The sequence below is a fragment of the Scyliorhinus canicula genome, chromosome 31 (assembly GCF_902713615.1).
Source record: "Scyliorhinus canicula chromosome 31, sScyCan1.1, whole genome shotgun sequence".
Lineage (NCBI taxonomy): Eukaryota > Metazoa > Chordata > Chondrichthyes > Carcharhiniformes > Scyliorhinidae > Scyliorhinus > Scyliorhinus canicula.
Window position 1 is genome coordinate 9,977,767 of NC_052176.1, and position 16,097 is coordinate 9,993,863.

The window sequence follows — 16,097 nt, forward strand, 5'->3', positions numbered from 1 at the left end:
GAAGCTGTTTTTGAGTCTGTTCGTCCGTGTTCTCAGACTTCTGTATCTCCTGCCCGATGGAAGAAGTTGGAAAAGTGAGTAAGCCGGGTGGGAGGGATCCTTGATTATGCTGCCCGCTTTCCCCTACTCAGCCGTTGCCAGATACCGATGCACCTGCTCCATTTGTTTCTTCAACGAAAACCCGCGTGTTGTGAAGCTCACCCTGGCTGGACAATAACACAAACATCAGCACGGCTGTAACAGACAGAGAAAGACACACAGAAAAGCAGGAAGTGACTATCAGGGCACCCACACAATGACATACACAAAAGGTACCGAGCAAACCAGCAAGATACTGAGATGGACAAACTGGTTATTTAGGAAAAGGGAGTTTTCTGTTGCACAATGATAGGCAATTAAATGTATTTTCTACTGTGTAACTGTTCTCTCTGCTATGTAACTGTGTGCTCTCTGCTGTGTAACTGTTCCCGCTGCTGCGTCACTGTTCTCTCTGCTGTGTAACTGAGCTCTCTGCTGTGTAACTGTTCTCCCTACTGTGTAACTGTTCTCCCTGCTGAGTAACTGTGCTCTCTGCTGTGTAACTGTTCTCCCTGCTGTGTAACTGTTCTCCCTGCTGTGTAACTGTGCTCTCTGCTGTGTAACTGTGTGCTCTCTGCTGCGTAACTGTTCCCGCTGCTGTGTAACAGTTCTCTCTGCTGTGTAACTGTGTGCTCTCTGCTGTGTAACTGTTCCCGCTGCTGTGTCACTGTTCTCTCTGCTGTGTAACTGTGCTCTCTGCTGCGTAACTGTTCCCGCTGCTGTGTAACTGTGCTCTCTGCTGTGTAACTGTGCTCCCTGCTGTGTAACTGAGCTCCCTGCTGTGTAACTGTGCTCCCTGCTGTGTAACTGTGCTCACTGCTGTGTAACTGTGCTCTCTGCTGCGTAACTGTTCCCGCTGCTGTGTAACTGAGCTCTCTGCTGTGTAACTGTTCTCCCTGCTGTGTAACTATTCTCCCTGCTATGTAACTATGCTCTCTGCTGTGTAACTGTGTGCTCTCTGCTGCGTAACTGTTCCCGCTGCTGTGTAACTGAGCTCTCTGCTGTGTAACTGTTCTCCCTGCTGTGTATCTGTGATCTCTGCTGTGCTACTGTTCTCTATGCTGTGTAACTGAGCTCTATGCTGTGTAACTGTGCTCTCTGCTGTGTAACTGTTCTCTCTGCTGTGTCACTGTTCTCTCTACTGTGTAACTGAGCTCTCTGCTGTGTCACTGTGCTCTCTGCTGAGTAACTGAGCTCTCTGCTGTGTAATTGTTCTCTCTGCTGTGTAACTGTGCTCTCTGCTGTGTCACTGTGCTCTCTGCTAAGTAACTGTGCTCTCTGCTGTGTAACTGTGTGCTCTCTGCTGTGTCACTGTGCTCTCTGCTAAGTAACTGTGCTCTCTGCTGTGTCGCTGTTCCCTCTGCTGTGTAACTGAGCTCTCTGCTGTGTAACTGTTCTCTGTGCTGTGTCACTGTTCTCTCTGTCGTGGAACCGTGACTCTGCCGGCGACAGATTTTCACTGTTGTTGTCTCAAATCATTCCCTGTTGTGGAAATGTGCTCCCGGTTGTGGAAATATAATCCGTCTGAAGCAGAACCTTTCTCCGCCATTACTGAGACGAAATTCCAATCCAAGATTTATCAAATCTTCTCACGAAAGATTAGTTCAGGCATTTGGATTCCGAGTCCAGGGACATAACCTTGGTGTTCCTGTTATCAAAACAGCTCGTTCACCTGAACATTCTCATATAACAATGAGGAACCGCCCAACGTGGGGCTCGAACCCACGACCCTGGGATTAAGAGCCCCATACCGACTGAGCTAGCCGAGCAGGCGCCCAAAGCGCTTTCAACCCTCTTCCTGAGGAGCTTATAATTGCTAAGCAGCGAACTTTGTTTCAAATCGTTTCCTAAATTCCGATTAATTATTCGGTCACAGTCGCTGGGAGCAGGGTTCGAACCTGCTGGGGAAAAGTCCAACACCTTAACCACTCGATCATCGCAGTTATGTTCAGTCGGTCATTCATTAATAATGTGGTCGATATAAAACATTATAAACCAGCCTGGAATCACTCCAGGAAGTTCTTGCATTCCTGCGATGAACGGTGCCCCGGTGTTTATGTGAGGAGCGGTAAAATCGTCCTTAAAAATGACAATTGGATTTGGAGAGAAGCCTTGGGAGACTCGAAATTCCAGGCTTCCTAAACGCACAATTCCACTGATTCAATTGTTTGCGGAAGAAAATCAGTTACATTGGAAATATCCTAGAAGTTCATTTTTGCTATACATGGAACAGCTCCGAACTTCCCAGTCTAGATCCAAATTAAAGCAATTCAATCAGAGAAACTGACAGCACAGAAGGAGACCTGTGCAGACCGAATGGTCACGTGATTACGTGATGACGCATCCACAATGATCAGCTGTTCTCTCCGGATCGCGCTCAGAGCACAAGCCTGGAGCAGCTGCTCAAACAATAAATACATTATTTTTTGTTACAAGTCCTTGGTCGCCAGTCTTTGAGAGATCAGAATTTCTCCATGGTGTCAGGAGTGGGCAGTATGGCACAAGGGCTTCACCGCCTCAGCCCGCTACTGTCATAGAATCATAGAATCCATACAGTGCAAAAGAAGACCATTCGGCACAACGAGCATGTACTGACCCTCCGAAGGCTCACGCACCTGCCCTCTACTGGAATATTCAGTCCGACGGAGCAACTTTGCCCTCTAATTCGAACCCCTCATTTGCGGCCCGCCTCTCATGAGTGGGGTGTAGGATTGGATGGTCAGTGCAGACTCGATGGGTCGAATGGCCTCCTTCTGCATTATACTGGTTTCCATGGAAACAGATATGATCACAGAATTTTATCACATGGGATAAATTTTGACTCGCATGCCGTAGACGGTGGCCGCGTGGCCTAATGGATAAGGCGTCTGACTTCGGTGAATATGATGATGACATCAGAAGATTGCAGGTTCGAGTCCTGTCGTGGTCGTTTTACACATAAATCCGGTGCAACTTGCTGACAGCCGAGTTTTCACTCCTCAGCTCAAAGTTCCACCTTTCCATCCAAACAGTGCAGGCCTTTTTTTGGATTATAATTTCTTGTAACATTGTTCATTCAATTCGCTCTCATCGTAGTATTTTGTTTAGCCCCTGATGAATCCACAGTATCTGTTTAACTTGGATAAAGTATAGAATAAAATATTATGTATCAATCGGTTCAATACAATTCTGTGGAGGAAATTCTAATTTCGCCAGGAAGACAGACAGAGTCATAGATGTTTGCAGCATGGAAACAGCCCTTCGGCCCACCTTCTTAATACCGCCCAGTTTCTATCACTAAGCTAGTCCCACTTGCCCGTAGTTGCCCCATATCCATCTATACCCAACCTGCCACTGTAACTGTCTAACTGATTTTTAAAAGACAAAATGATACCCGCCTCTACCAATGCCTCTGGCAGCCCGTTCCAGATGCTCCTCATTACCTTCTTTATGCTCCTCATTATTTCATAGACCTCTATGACATCACCCCTCAGCCTCTTACGCTCCAGGAATAACAACCCCAGCCTATCCAGCCTCCACTTTTCACTCAGACCATCAAGTCCTGGTAGCATCCTTGTAAATCACTTCTGCACTCTTTCTAGTTTAACAATATCCTTCCGAAAATAGGGTGACAAGAACTGAACACAATATTTCATGTGTGCTATTCTCAATGTCTTGTACAACTTCAACAAGACGTCCAAACTCTTGTATTCAATATTCTGACCTTGAAACCTAGCATGCTGAATGCCTTCCTCACCACCCTGTCCACCTGTGACACCACCTTCAAGGAGCTGTGAACCTGTACCCATAGATATGTTTGTTCTGTAATTCTCCCCAACTCCCTTCCATTAACTGAGTAGGTCAATCCCTGATTTGATCGACCAAAATGCATCACCTCACATTGATCCAAATTAAACTCCATCTGCCATTCTTCGGCCCACTGGCCCAAGAAGTTAAATAATCAACTGTTTTTTTTGTTCAGAGTGATGAAAGATTATGTCACTGGATTGGGAATCTAGAGGTCTGAACTAACCTTTGGGACACGGAATAAATCGCACTATTCAAATTCACTCATGGAATAGATTTTCAGTGGGGTTGACAGGGTAGATGCTGAGATTTTGTTTCCCCGTGTGGGAGAATCGAGGACCAGAGGGAATAACCTCAGAGTAAGGTGCCGGCCGCCTTATTGAACCAAAAATGATGAGAATTTTTTTTCTCAGGGTATAGTGTACCTGTGGAAATGTCGTTTCGAAGCGAATGGAACGTCGAGGCTGGGTCAGTTAGTATGTTCAAGATTTAATCAATAAAGAAATCAATGGTTATGGGGATGAGGCAGGAAGAGTGGGTTTGAGGATTATATCAGGTCAGTCATAACCTCATTGAATGGTGAAGCAGACAGGATGGGCCGAATGGCCTACTTCTGCTCCTACGTCTTACAGTGTAATGAGATCATCTGGTGGACTTCTTTTCACGGCTGGACGGCCGGTTCTGGAAATACAAAATCTGCCAGCAGTGCCCCAGATGAAGCTGGTGTCTGTTTGGAGCTTCTGAAGCCGCATGTTTTCATGGTGCCAAACTGCTGCCTAAAGCTGGTGTCGTGATTTAAATCGATTCTCAGACAGAGGATTAGGAATATCGGTATAGAGAATGGTTGAAGACAATTCACTCCTCAGGCCTATTGAACTCCGAATCTAAACTTCATCGTCGTTCCGGAAACACTAAACGAATCATCAGGTCACCCTCAATAAGTGGCCCAACGCGGAGACGCAGGAAATGGATCAACGACGAGGATGGATTCAGACCCGCAGATGCAAAGCACAATGGATTAGCAGCGCATCACCTTCACCTCTCGGCCAACTCGCCATGTAACCTGACTTCACCAAACCATCTCATGGACTTTAACATCCGCGAAAGCTATCGGAAGAAGTTTGTCTTTGTGCATTGGTCCAGATGTGCAGCCAGATATGAAATATTGGAAATATAGTTTCTGTCAGCAAATTACATTTCCATCACGTCGGCTGAGTGATTGTTCTGATTGGACTAATGGGAAACACTTCAACACCATGTCCAACATGTTTCTACACATTGTAAATAAAACACCGCGGACAGACTGAAAGATACAAACATTTGACCACATCATGATGGACATCACTCAGACGCCTTAAACACCCCGTCAGTGTCGGAGTGATGACGATTCTAATTTGTTATCCAGAGAATCCCTGCAGGACATTCGGCCTCTTGACTCTGCACCGAACTACCGAAAGAAACCGGAGACGCCCCAAGGAAACGCACGCAGACACCGTGTGAACGCGCAGGCGCCGCACAGACAGCGCACTGGAGCTGTGAAGCAACTGTGCTAACCACTGTGCTACCGTGCTATCCCATTTGATTGCAAGTACAAAGCCACAGCCACTAACTGAACTGCGTTTAACAAGACAGTCATTGACAATTTGCTTGATGGGGCTGTTTAGCTCACTGGGCTAAATCACTAGCATGGAAAAGCAGACCAAGGAAAGCCAGCAGCAAGGTTCGATTCCCATAACAGCCTCGCCGGAATGGGGCGATTAGGGGCTTTTCACAGTTTCTTCAGTTGAAGCCGGCTCGTAACAAAAAGCGATATCATTTCTTTCAGCATTAAAAACCCAACCAGAATGTCAGTGCTTTCGTGCAATGAACGAAGAAGTGGTGTATTTACTGCGGCGCATTAACCAAACAATCAGAAAGTGTGCCAGCTTGCACCTGACCAAATGTAACCAGCTCCGATGCCTTTAGATTCTAGATTCACGAAATCAGTGAATTTAAATTTCACCAGCTGCCGTCCTGGGATTTATTCTCTGTCCCAAAGATTATTTCTGTCCCCTGGATTCCCAATCCAGTGACATAACCTTTCACCCCGTGAACAAAAAACAGTTCATTCAGCAAATCATTAAACATCATCCTGAGGAGATTAGAATTCCCTCCACAGGATTGTATTGAACCGATTGACACAAAACATTTTGTTCAAATTGGAGCATCGATTGTTTGTCCAGATCAAATAGATATTGTGGACAGTTTAGCATCAAAACAAAGCACCAAGATGAGAGATAATTGAACGAACAGAATAGCAAGAAAGTAAGGTCTGAGAAAAGCCCGGCCATGTTTGGAAGGAAAGGGAGAATGTAACTAGCGGAGAATAGCCTCGATTCCTCGACCTCGGGGTAACGGCCCAGCACGCTTCCGCTGCGGCACTCTGCTCCTTAAACCAGGAACTACGACATTACTGCCCTGCGGCAGCCAGACAACTATTCACTTCCTCATTTGTTGTTTCAACAAGAACACACGTTTGAGCAGACTGATTCTGGTCAGCATAGTTCAGATATTTTACTTTTGTGCTGAATGGTTGTTCTGTGAAGGTGATGCAACATCGAGGGCCGAAGGGCGTGTACTGCGCTGTATAGTTCTATGTTCTATGTTATTTCTTCTGTGACGTTGTTCTAATTTGAAAGTGGGGAGTGTCTGGAATCACCTTCATAGAAGGAAGTTCGGGGCGGCAGCATCACCTCTTTGGGAACATTGATCAACCTGTTACTGATTTCTTCAAACTTTGCCTCAAGTGCGACTATGGAGGGCATCAACCACGTGCAGAGAGGCGCAGCGCAAGCGTGCTGGGCCCATCACCGAGAAATCGATGGGTCAAAAACATCCTCTGCTATTTATTTTCTTACTCACACCAAAAGCAAACAAGTCGCGAGCACCCAGCAGAACATCCACCTTCTTCTTTATTAGCATCAAACATTTGCTTTCAGTCTGATCCGCTCTTTGACACCTGTTCTTCATCTACCCACAGTACAGTCGAGGTGACTAAGTTGAAAGGGAGATCCAAAATCTCCCTTTCAAAGGAAAAGATGTGTTCCCAGGTCATGAGATTTCTGCTTATATACGCACAGCAAGTCCGGCAGGCGAAAGCCCAGTTAATGACTCGATATTCTCCTTCAGTGACTCTGGTTGACGAATTAATATTGATCCCAGGACTCCGGGTGAAATTCGACTTCTCTTGTTGTAAATAGTCTGGCTGGTTGGATTGTTCACATCCGTCCGAGAGGGGAAGTTGGGAACTCGGTTTCTATTGTGATTTATTGTTCGATAATGCTTTATTTCCTTATTGTGAGCCATTCACGGACATCAGTATGTATCTATATTGCTCCTCTGTGGGGTACGACTGGATAACGTTTACAATCCAGATTTGACAAAGTGTCACCTGGACTCGAAACGTTAATTGTTTTCTCTCCCTACACATGTAGGGCAAGAGTTATAGCTGGGGGAAGGGCAATTATGATGCCATTAGACATGACTTAGGATGTGTTGGTTGGAGAAGTAGGCTGCAAGGGTTGGGCACACTGGATATGTGGAGCTTGTTCAAGGAACAGCTATTGCATGTTCTTGATAAGTACGTACCAGTCAGGCAGGGAGGAAGGGGCCGAGCGAGGGAACCATGGTTTACCAAAGAAGTGGAATCTCTTGTTAAGAGGAAGAAGGAGGCCTATGTGAAGATGAGGCGTGAAGTTTCAGTTGGGGCGCTTGATAGTTACAAGGAAGCGAGGAAGGATCTAAAGAGAGAGCTGAGACGAGCAAGGAGGGGACATGAGAAGTCTTTGGCAGGTAGGATCAAGGAAAACCCAAAAGCTTTCTATAGGTATGTCAGGAATAAAAGAATGACTAGGGTAAGAGTAGGGCCAGTCAAGGACAGTGGTGGGAAGTTGTGTGTGGAGGCTGAGGAGATAAGCGAGATACTAAATGAATACTTTTCGTCAGTATTCACTCAAGAAAAAGATAATATTGTGGAGGAGAATGCTGAGACCCAGGCTATTAGAATAGATGGCATTGAGGTGCGTAGGGAAGAAGTGTTGGCAATTCTGGACAAGGTGAAAATAGATAAGTCCCCGGGGCCGGATGGGATTTATCCTAGGATTCTCTGGGAAGCCAGGGAAGAGATTGCTGAGCCTTTGGCTTTGATTTTTAGGTCATCATTGGCTACAGGAATAGTGCCAGAGGACTGGAGGATAGCAAATGTGGTCCCTTTGTTCAAGAAGGGGAGTAGAGATAACCTCGGTAACTATAGGCCGGTGAGCCTAACGTCTGTGGTGGGTAAGGTCTTGGAGAGGATTATAAAAGATACGATTTATAATCATCTAGATAGGAATAATATGATTAGGGATAGTCAGCATGGTTTTGTGAAGGGTAGGTCATGCCTCACAAACCTTATCGAGTTCTTTGAGAAGGTGACTGAACAGGTAGGCGAGGGTAGAACAGTTGATGTGGTGTATATGGATTTCAGTAAAGCGTTTGATAAGGTTCCCCACGGTCGGCTATTGCAGAAAATACGGAGGCTGGGGATTGAGGGTGATTTAGAGATGTGGATCAGAAATTGGCTAGTTGAAAGAAGACAGAGAGTGGTAGTTGATGGGAAATGTTCAGAATGGAGTTCAGTTACGAGTGGCGTACCACAAGGATCTGTTCTGGGGCCGTTGCTGTTTGTCATTTTTATAAATGACCTAGAGGAGGGCGCAGAAGGATGGGTGAGTAAATTTGCAGACGACACTAAAGTCGGTGGAGTTGTAGACAGTGCGGAAGGATGTTGCAGGTTACAGAGTGACATAGATAAGCTGCAGAGCTGGGCTGAGAGGTGGCAAATGGAGTTTAATGTGGAGAAGTGTGAGGTGATTCACTTTGAAAGAATAACAGGAATGCGGACTATTTGGCTAATGGTAAAATTCTTGGTAGTGTGGATGAGCAGAGGGATCTCGGTGTCCATGTACATAGATCCCTGAAAGTTGCCACCCAGGTTGATAGGGTTGTGAAGAAGGCCTATGGTGTGTTGGCCTTTATTGGTAGAGGGATTGAGTTCCGGAGCCATGAGGTCATGTTGCAGTTGTACAAAACTCTAGTACGGCCGCATTTGGAGTATTGCGTACAGTTCTGGTCGCCTCATTATAGGAAGGACGTGGAAGCTTTGGAACGGGTGCAGAGGAGATTTACCAGGATGTTGCCTGGTATGGAGGGAAAATCTTATGAGGAAAGGCTGATGGACTTGAGGTTGTTTTCGTTAGAGAGAAGAAGGTTAAGAGGTGACTTAATAGAGGCATACAAAATGATAAGAGGGTTAGATAGGGTGGACAGCGAGAGCCTTCTCCCACGGATGGAGGTGGCTAGCACGAGGGGACATAGCCTTAAATTGAGGGGTAATAGATATAGGACAGAGGTCAGAGGTGGGTTTTTTACGCAAAGAGTGGTGAGGCCGTGGAATGCCCTACCTGCAACAGTAGTGAACTCGCCAACATTGAGGGCATTTAAAAGTTTATTGGATAAATGGCATAGTGTAGGTTAGATGGCCTTTAGTTTTTTTCCATGTCGGTGCAACATCGAGGGCCGAAGGGCCTGTACTGCGCTGTATCGTTCTATGTTCTATGTATGTTCTATGCTGTCAGACCTGCTGAGACTTTAAAGCATTTTCTCTGTGGGTCCCTATTTGTGAGCTTTACAATGTTGTAATGTGTCATGCTGTCTCCTTCATTCGCGGGACTAATGTCAGGATGAGACTGCAGGAAAGATTCTGATAGATATTTGCTGCAAAGCAAACAGGAACGTGCGTTATGATTACTTTTGATGAGAGGGAGAATGTAAATTGCCGAGTATCCTCGACCTCGGTGTAACGGCCCAGCACGCTTCCGCTGCGGCACTCTGCTCCCTTAACCAGGAGCTGCGACATTACTGCCCTTCGGTAGCCAGACAACTATTCACTTTCTCATTTGTTCTTTCAGCAAGAACACACGTTTGAGCAGACTGATTCTGGTCAGCATAGTTCAGATATTTTACTTCCGTGCTGAATGGTTGGTCTGTGCAGGTGATGTGATTTCTTCTGTGACGTTGCTATGATGGGAAAGTGGGGCAGTGACTGGAATCACCTTCATCGAAGGAAGTTCGGGGCGGCAGCTTCACCGCTCTGGGAACATTGATCAAACTGTTACTGATTTCTTCAAACTTTGCCTCAAGTACGACTACGGAAGTCATCAACCACGAGCAGAGTGGCGCAGCGCAAGCGTGCTGGGCCCATAACCTAGAAATCGATGGATCAAAACAATCCTCTGCTATTTATTTTCTCACTCACACCAAAAGCAAACAAGTCGCGAGCACCCAGCAGAACATCCGCCTTCTTCTTTATTAGCATCAAACTTTTGCTTTCAGTCTGATCCGCCCTTTGACACGTGTTCTTCATCTACCCACAGTACAGTCGAGGTGACTAAGGTGACTTCTCACAAACACTCTTCTGCCGCCTCCACTGGATGAACGTTCTCCTGTTTGGGTATTGGTGGGGTTCTTCGGCTGCTTGTCTGTGAAAGCAGCCCCGGAAGCAGCTGTGCAGAGAGATTCCAGTCGCCAGAATGCAACTCTCCAATTGGATACTTCACGTCGCTCAGGTCTTCGACTCTCAATAACTTCCTGTGAGGATCAGAAAAACCGGGAATTTGGTCCTTGTTGATTGGAGAAAACTGATCAATGCAGCAATGAGAAGCTCCGGAACCCCTAGCGGCTTGGAGAGGGCTGGCATCAGATACAGGACTCTGGCTGGGGTTCAAAAGTAGGAAAAGCATATCTTGTTGGAAATGAAATGACGGTGAGGATAGAATTTAATTCGATTTGTACACGTATCATAGCTCTGCCGACAACGCGTCAGGATGGCCGAGCGGTCTAAGGCTCTGCGCTCAGGTTGCAGTCTCCTCTGGAGGCGTGGGTTCGAATCCCCCTCCTGATATTGAGTTCTCTTCCACGAGGTTAAATTTCTCCAGCTAGAATATCAACTTCAGGAAGAATCAATTTCTCCCTTCCAAAGGGAAAGATTTGTTCCCATGACATTATATTTTTGCTCAAATACGCACAGCAAGACCACAAAGGGTCAGTTATAGACTCGATAATCTGCTTCAGTGACTCTAGTTGAGGAATTCATATTGCTTTATTTCTTTATTTCCTTATTGGCCCCCTGTGAGGTATTACTGGATTTCAGTATTATCTATATTGCTCCTCTGTGGGGTATTACTGGATAACGTTACCTGTTTGGACACTGGAGGGGTTCTTAGGCTGCTTATCTGTGAAAGCAGCACCGGAAGCAGCTGTGGAGAGAGATTCCATTCGCCAGGATGCAACTCTCCAATTGGACACTTCACGTCGCTCAGATCTTAGACTCTCAATATCTTCGTGTGAGGAACAGGTCGAGCGGTAATTCGGTCCTTGTTGATTGAGGGAAAGTGATCAATGAGAAGCTCCTTAACCCCCAGCCCCTTGGACAAGGATGGCACTCAGATACAGGACTCTGGCTGGGGTTCAAAAGTAGGAAAAGCATATCTTGTTGGAAAGGTAATGACGATGAAGTTGGAATTTGAAGCGATTTGTGAACGGAGCATATAATTTTTCACGACGCGTCATGATAGCCGAGCGGTCGAAGGAGCTGCTTTAAAATCGCAGTCTATTGTAGAGCCGTTGGTTCGGATCCCACTTCTGACATTAACGTTTCCTCCACGATGATACGTTTCTCCAGCAACACATTCAATCCCAGGAAGATCCAATACCTCCGATTCAATGGGGAAGCTGTGGCTTCAGGACATGAGATTCTTGCTTAAGTTTGCACAGCAAACCCCACGGGCAGAAAGCTAGTTCATGAATTGATGATCTGCTCAGTGAGCCTGGTTGAGTTATTAATATTGATCCCAGCAAGCCGGCTACGATTCCTCTTCTCTGGCTGTAAATAGCCTGTCTAATTGGATTGTCAAGGTGACTCAGTTGGCCTCTCCCAGAAACATCTACTGCCGCCTTTTCTGGATGAACTTCCCTCTGTTTCTACACGGAAGGGGTTCTTTGGCTGCTTGTCTGTGAAAGCAGCACCAGAAGCAGCTGTGGAGAGAGATTCCAGTCGCCAGGATGCAACTGTCTAATTGGATCCTTCTCGGCGCTCAGATCTTAGATTCTCAACACCTTCGTGTGAGGAACATGTCGGCGGCATTTGGGTCTTTGTTAATTGGAGCAAACGCATCAATTCAGCAATGAGAAGCTCCTTAACACCCAGCCCCTTGGACAAGGATGGCACTCAGATACAGGACTCTGGCTGGGGTTCAAAAATAGAAAAAGCACGTCCAGTTTGAAATGAAATGACGATGAGGATAGAATTTAAACCGATTTGTGCACGGAGCACATCTTTTGCCGCAACATGTCAGGATGGCCGAGCCGTCGAAGGCGGTGCGTTAAAAACTCAATGGGCTTCATTATTCCTGTTGAATTTGGTTTGGTTGTGAAAGTAACATCAAAAGAAACTCTTTTTTGTCCCTCGCTTTTCTTTTCGGGATCATTGGATCAATTCGGTTCTTTCTGGTTTGTTGGCCTCCACTGCGAACAGAACAATAGACATACGGGACCAGTCTTTATAAATAAAAGCGTCGACCACAAGGGCAATGCCGCTATGGAGATTCTTCCTTCATAAAATCCTGAAAGAGCAATAGAAAATGTTGGATAACTCGGCTGGTCTGGCAACATCTGTGGAGAGAGAAAAACAGTTCCAGTTCCAAACCCAGTATGACCCTGCTTCCCATTCTCTGTTTCCCTCTCCACAGCTGCTGCCAGCCTGTTGAGATTTTCCAGCATTTTCTGTTTTTATCACGGGACTACACGCCAGCTCTAGGCGACTGACATGGACACAGTAGGCGGAATGGACTCACCCTGGTCTGTAACCATTCTTTGAAACGAGAGTGTAAGATCTGAGCAACGTGAAGTATCCAATTGGAGAGTTGCATCCTGGCGATTGGAATCTCTCTCCCCCCCTGCTTCCGGTGCTGCTTTCACAGACAAGTAGCCGAACAGCGGACACACAGGAGGAAATTCATTCAGTTGAGGAGGCAGAGGAGGATTCTGGAAGAGGTCAACTGAGTCACCTCGACTGCACTGTGGGTAGCCGAAGAACAGGTGTCAAGGAGCGGTTAAGCCCCAAACATTCTCATTGTCTTTCCTTATAACTCGTCAAATCTATATTGCAGGAAGGGTGCGAGCAAATGATAGAACAATATAAACTCTTCGTGCTCCTTCCGCAGAAGAAGGCACTCCGATGGCATCTTCAACATAACTGTTGCAGGTATTGGATTATATCATGCTCTTAATAATACAACATTTATGATTCCTATTGCGATGTTTGCAATTGAATTTTGTGCGTATTTGCGTGATAGTGCTGAATATTAAAGTGTGTCAGCATTCTGATGTTTATCTGACTCGGCATTAACATTTAATCGTATTTAATCGGGCAGGGTTTATCTCTGCCATCTCGCAATCTATTTGCATTGATCTCCTTTGTTTATAAATGTATTTGACGTGACTAAAAAAAAGAAGGAAAGGCTGAGTAAAACTCTGCCCGATTGAATAAGATTCAATGTTAATGCCGAGTCAGATAACATCAGAATGCTGACACACTTTAATATGCAGCACCAGAACTCAAAATTGCGGCAGTACATTTTTGAGGATTATTTTATCAGCAGTAAGTGTCATTTTACGGCGGCTGGCACATGTAGTCATGGCCGAGTGGTTTCGGCGATGGACGAGAAATCCATTGGGGTTTCCCCGCGCAGGTTCGAATCCTGCTGACTACGTATCGTTCTTTTCTCGTCCAAATTCCCGCAAGTTTTTTTGTTCTGCGTTGTGCCTGACACGAAGTGCTGTGAAACCTGTTGAAAAAAATGTTCATGGAAAAATGTCTGACAGCAATGCCTCACTCCGGTTCTTCACGGCCGCTGATCCCGCCGACAAATGAGCGAAATACCTGGGTGTCACCTTATTGATGAAATCGGAAACTAATGGTTGAATAGAATAGAAAGGCTGCCGGCAGCGGGACCTCGGTATTGCACCCGATTCTTCGCACGTGTTGGCATCGCTGAAATGCTCCGCAGATCGCGGACAGAGAATAAAACTTGAATAGCTGCACTAGTAAATAGATAATAATACTTTTTCTTGATGTCACAAGTAGGCTTACATTAACACTGTAACAAAGTTAGTGGGGATAACCCGAGTCGCCACACTCCGGCGCCTGTTCGGGTTCAATGAGGGAGATTTCTGAATGTCCAATTCACCTAATAGCACGTCTTTCGTGGCTTGTGGGAGGGAACCTGAGCACCCGGCGGAAACCCACGCAGAAACGGGGAGAACGTGCAGACTCCTCACAGTGACCCAGTGGGAAATGAAATCCGGGACCCTGGCGTTGTGAAGCAACAGTGCTAACTACTGAGCTGTTGTGCCGCCCATTGTTGTTTCTCACAAGTCCTTGATCGCCAGTCTTTAAGAAATTAGCTGATCTACATGTTGTCAGGAGTGGGCTGTACGGCACAGGAACTTCACCGCATGACCCACTTGTGTCTGACCACCACATTGCGTACAGTTGGGTGCATTTCGGGAAGGAGTGGCGTATTTACTGAGGTGTCTCTGACAAGTCAATAAAGTTACATGTTGTCACGTTACTAACCTTAGCTGTTTCCGATGGCAGCCAGAAGTTTGGATTGTTTGTTTTTCAAATGGAGGCGGAGAAAGTGGACCCCAGAAGTAATTTTTAAAAAACAAGAAAATATTTGCCTTCCGGTGAAGAAGATAAAACTCAGCAGACACGTGTTTAACTTGACAAACCAAAGAACAGATGAAAAATACAATCATGTTTGGCAATCTCGAAAAAAATAGCGAGAAATGTGTATGTGAAACCTTTCCCAATGAGTTAGTCAGGGATTGAATAGTCTGCTGGGGCCACAGCCATTTGCTCCACAGGCCGCTGTCACGAGATAAAGATTTAAAACGATTTAAAGAATAACATCTGCATGTAAAATCACAATCAAAAAGCAACAATGATGTCAAGCGGTGACATAAACTTTCATCCCGGTGAACAAACAAACAGGTAATTCAGCTCATTCCTGAGGAGAAAGGAATTTCCTCCACAGGATTATATTGAATCGATTGAGACAAAGCATTTTGTTCTAGTTGGGAGCATCAATACTTTATCCGGATCAAACATATATTGTGGATTTGTTCGGAGGCAAACAAAGTACGAAGAGGAAAGAGAGTTATCGAACTAAATAACATGGAAATACATTCTGAGAAAAGCCGTGCAATGTTTGGAAGGAAAGGCGGAATATTGAGCTGACGAGGGAAAACTTCAGCAAGATCCACTGGATTTCGGGATAAAGCAACCGCGGCAAGACTCGAATTTGCAACCCACTGATATCATCGAAGTCAGGCGCCTTATCCATTCGACCGCGCGGCCAACGGCGGCAACTCTTTTTCAGTTTTCATGATCCGCTGTCACCCAGATCGCAGAAAATACAAGGGAGAGCTCCACCTGCCGAACTTGGTCATTTTCCATGAAAATAATATTCTTCGCTTCCTGAGCCGTGAAGGTTTTTGGAGCATCAACCACAAATGTGGCTGCTCACGGACATGTGTTACCATCCTCTGCACGAGAACAAGTCAAAATTAAAACTGTATCAACTGTTATAAGGATCAATGAGTAAACGCTGAGAACTCCGAGCATCATCAGTTCATCAACCAGAAAGACTCACAGAATGATTTAGTGCAAGATGTTTCTCATGTAAACCTCAAGTCACGAAAATTCACCTGAACAGCACATTGTGTTTGTGTGTCATTCCCTCATTATCAGTCTGTATGTGAGTGTGGATTAAACCCGTATATGCCCTCACAGACACAGTGATCCTCTTCTTGCGAATTCCAGTGAAACAATTTAATTACCTGAGACCCTGGTGGGTGGGTGGAGGGGCTGGTTTGAAGAAACTGCCGCAAGATGTGAGTCAGAAAGTGAACAGTGGAGTTATCTCTGTAAAGCTCACAGGAAAGCTGTGAAAAGGTGACAGAAAAGCTGTGCCTGGAGCTGTGCCCAGCAGCCAAGTAATGTGTTACATGCCTGGATATTACTTTGGTGCTCAAATCAGAGGCTAATGGATCAATAGAATGGGAAGCGATCCGGCAGTGGGGCCTCG

At 45.8% G+C, this 16,097-nt stretch overlaps 1 protein-coding gene and 3 non-coding genes across 4 annotated transcripts in view; 3 read left to right on the forward strand and 1 right to left on the reverse strand.

Annotated features, from left to right (window-relative positions):
• LOC119959009 overlaps nucleotides 1–16,097 on the reverse strand; it is a 478,444-nt gene that overhangs the window by 305,734 nt on the left and 156,613 nt on the right. The gene's annotated exons all lie outside the window — the stretch shown is intronic.
• Nucleotides 2,919–3,007, forward strand: trnar-ucg. The gene is given in 2 exon segments: nucleotides 2,919–2,955; nucleotides 2,972–3,007. It is a non-coding gene; the product is annotated as a tRNA-Arg (tRNA).
• Nucleotides 10,764–10,846, forward strand: trnal-cag. Its single transcript has one exon. It is a non-coding gene; the product is annotated as a tRNA-Leu (tRNA).
• trnas-aga lies at nucleotides 13,634–13,715 on the forward strand. Its single transcript has one exon. It is a non-coding gene; the product is annotated as a tRNA-Ser (tRNA).